The sequence below is a fragment of the Limulus polyphemus genome, unplaced genomic scaffold (assembly GCF_000517525.1).
Source record: "Limulus polyphemus unplaced genomic scaffold, Limulus_polyphemus-2.1.2 Scaffold1719, whole genome shotgun sequence".
In the NCBI taxonomy this organism is placed as follows: domain Eukaryota; kingdom Metazoa; phylum Arthropoda; class Merostomata; order Xiphosura; family Limulidae; genus Limulus; species Limulus polyphemus.
Window position 1 is genome coordinate 32529 of NW_013667329.1, and position 3915 is coordinate 36443.

At 28.8% G+C, this 3915-nt stretch overlaps 1 protein-coding gene across 3 annotated transcripts in view; it reads left to right on the forward strand.

Moving 5' to 3' along the window:
- The first annotated feature begins 252 nt into the window (after positions 1 to 252).
- LOC106464687 (TBC1 domain family member 10A-like) overlaps positions 253 to 3915 on the forward strand; it is a 134034-nt gene continuing 130371 nt past the window's right edge. The window contains exon 1 of one of the 3 annotated variants that reach the window (XM_013924843.2): positions 253 to 291. The gene's annotated coding sequence lies outside the window, so the exon portion shown is untranslated. Of the gene's footprint in view, positions 292 to 432; positions 453 to 3915 lie in introns of those variants that run through there. The other 2 variants (XM_022392456.1, XM_022392455.1) reach the window with 2 other exon arrangements.

A 3915-nucleotide genomic window follows, 5' to 3' on the forward strand; every position in this document is an offset into this window, starting at 1 on the left:
TCAAAAACCCTGACAGAAAGCAATGCTGTCTTTAAAAAAATTATAGTTATTTTTTAATGTAAAATCGACATTATCTTATTTTGTGTTTAACCCACATTTAATGTTGATCGAATATGATCTCTTTCTTGGATCGTTAGCTCAAGAAAATAAAGCAAATTTGTTCAATTCATTCATAGTATATATGTAATTAATTTAAAAAATCTACAATATAAATACTTACTACTAGGGAGCACTGTATGTTTTACAGGGCGTCTGGTATATTTTACGTTAACAAACTTCCGGTTTTAGAAGGTTGGTATTAGGCTGGTTTTGTTATAATCCTTATTATATTTTTTTATATATCTCGACCTCTTTATTTTATAATTGCATAATTTGTCAGAACGTTTACTTTTCAAATATATTATAGATAGAAATTTGTTAGTGTATATATTATCTCTGGTAGGATTTTTAAGGTGAGGAAACTCATTTAGCCTAATCCAGGTAAAACTAAAACACAAAGTTGTCATTGTGTCAACAGGGACACGAATTATTTAATAATACTACTAGTAGTGAGTGACTATACTACTACTAGTATATGTAATAAGTAACGAGTCTGAGGCTGTGTACACGATTGTTGTATGTGTAGTCAAATTAATTTAAAGCAACTGCACGACTGTCATTTAATTTTGACTAAGTATGATCATTTGAGTGTTCAGAATTACTAGTTTAAAGTTATCTAACGCTGTCCACATGACAGTGACAGTTAATGATGTGTTATAACCATGAAAACAATCAATGACTATATGATTGGGTATATGTGGTTGTTGTGTTTAATATAGTGTTTTGAGTAATAGGTGGACGACTTATGTTTATGACCTTTTGAACAATTACTACTATATAGTCAAGAATAACTGCATGACCATTTGTAACTTTACATATTACTATTCATTCACCCTCAGCAACTAGGTGAGCTTCACAGTAACAAAATGTTACCAATCGTAACCTAAGCTAATTTCACCAAACTTAACCTAGATAATGTACAAAATATAGTACATCTATATATCATTCTGTGCTGCTCATGGTTCATTGTGTAATCACTTAATCACCAAAGTTAATAATTCTATACTTTGACTCATGTAAAAACAAAAATCATAGCCACACAATGTTTTTCTTTCACAAGAGAAATACAAAAGAAAATTTTTGGTTTTCATTTGTGATGTGTTGCACAAAATGATTTTGTAAAGTTTCATTTATCAGACTAGAATTTTGCCTGCATAAGTAAGACTAACTGGCATATAATTTCCAGGACAACATCTTTAAAAATAGAAATACTATAAACAATTTTCCAGTTCTCAGGCATCTGTCCTCTGTCTATTGACCTAAAATGTTAGAGATAGGATCACATATTTGATATTTGACCTCCTTAATACATTTGCTGCCATTTGCCCCACCGGTGGGTCACAACCAACTTTTCATTATAGACCATGTGACACAATGGTGGGTCACATATTACAATTGGCTTCAGTGAGATAATTAAAGATAGTATAGTTAACCATATAAATATCAGACACCTAAGTTAAATATGAAAAAATGGCACTAGAATAGGAATTATTAATACTACTAGTGGCAGCAAATGTGTTAAAGACCAAGAAAAAAACATGTTTCATGCTTTGATACTTTTTCCATTTTTATTCTCCCAATTTTTTCTAATATACTTAATACAAAGTGATCAATATTTACACAATTCACTTAGTTTAGATCTTTTCCGTAGAATGTTCAAAGTCATGAATGCTGCTAATATCTTTTATTAGTTTTAACATTATCAGCCAGCTGTTTCTCACAAGCCTTTTTGGACTTCCTAATTTTTTTCTTTACCCTTTTACAATGGGAGCTCCTTTAAACACTTTTCTGAGCAAGTAACTGTGTTACATTCAAATTTTAATTAAACACTTTTACTATCAGTGTATGTAAATGAAATTAATATTATAATGTATGTTATGATTCAAAGTTTTATTTTATCCAAGTTATAAAACCCTTTATTTCAAAATATACCTTTAAAAAATTAGGTAAAACTTAAGACATATTGTCATATGACCAACGAGCTATGAAAATTCTCTACTTTGATTCTCTGTATCTTCAGTAATACAATGGTAGTTGAGTATAGGGTACATCTAGACAATAAGATATTTACATAACCTTTTGACTTATTCATTTCAAAGTTCTCTGAATGAATAGAGCTAAAGTAAGTAATACAATTTTTTCAACCCCTGAAATGTTATGCTCATCTTCAACAGATTTTTTTTAGCTTTATAGCCTAAGTATAGATGTTACATAACTATGTGTATAGCCAATAGAAAGATCTCATTTTAAACTATAATCTAACAACAGTTATTTTGAAATTGGCACCCAGTTGTCGTCACAAAGTTTGTGGGACTGACCGTAGTATGTTGGCTGCTTGATCAAATATAGCAATTAAGATTGTTTCTTACTTAAATATGTTGTAGTTAGAGATACAGTTTATATTTTATTGAAATCTTACTATTATATTTTAGTTGATTATGTATTAGTTATGTTTAAAATGCATAACTAAAAGGTTTAAACATTTTTAAATATACATCATACTTTGCGTCTGTTCTAAAGGCTTATGATATTACGTGCTGAATGAAAATTTTGCAAAAGGGTTGTGCATGTCTTCCAAAGAAACTGTAATATGCCTCGAGCACACCATTGACTTGTGTCAAGATGAATAATAAGTGGTAAAGAACATGAAAGGAAAATAATTAACTATATGTGAAAAGGAAAAGATCTGAAATGACAAATTTAACAAAAGGAAAAATTATAAAGATATTCTACAAAAAATTAAAAGGTATGTTTTTTTCTATTTCCTAATTTTTAATTATTGCATTGTACATTAATAATAATAGCTAGCCAGTGATGTGATAGAGAAAATAAACAATAATATATAAATATCTACGTTTAAAAATTTCTGATATCCTTTTAGGATGTTCTAGAGATTATTCAAATGAAATATGAAACTATAAGACAAAGAAAAGTATTTTTATACTTAAAATGAAAATAACCTTTTACTTGAACTATTTTAACAGTTTGAGTGCAAATAACTACTATAGATAAATAACATTTTTTATTAGAAAGACATAACTAAAATAATTTCATTCTTTGTGTACAAAAATACTTATCAACTTTAAAAAAATCTTACAAGGTTTTGTGAGGAACTCTCAGAGTTACCTTATATTTTTTGTTTATATGTCCTTCCTCTGTCAAAATGATACAAAATGTATCAGCATGCACTGAAAGGGTTAACTAAATCTTTAGAGTTCTTGTAATTTTGCAAATTTTCTAATGTATCTGTAAATTTAAACTTCTTATTTAACCCCTTACCTGCCGTGGCCATTTTGTCTTATCGTGAGGGCAAAATCACATTTGTGAATTGAAAAAATTATAGAGAACTTGTCTTTAATGAATTTCAGATTTTATTTTTTTAAATAGTAGCATAACATTCAATTATTTATATAAAATTGTATTATTTAATGAAGTTTAAAGAGGAATTTAATGAATAAAATCCTAAAATATGTTTGAGACAGTAAATAAACGCCCTCTAAGAAGACAATTTTTTTACTATTTTTCTTTCCACTTCAGCACTGGTTCTGCCATTTATGGTTCATATCTAAACCTTTTTCTAGTCTGTTTTATTTATAAAGCAGCATCTGGGCATGTCAAACCTCAGTTGTAAAACTTTTAGCCAATCCTAGTCAAAGGTGTCAATTTCCGTACCATGTTATTCCAATCGCTGTATATCATGTTTGACAAATCAGAGGATGATAAGGAAAGCACGTGACAAAACGTTGTTCTCTGGATTTTACAATATGAATGTGGGTGGTGCTTATTTTAGTAATTACCATCTTATGAATAGGTTGT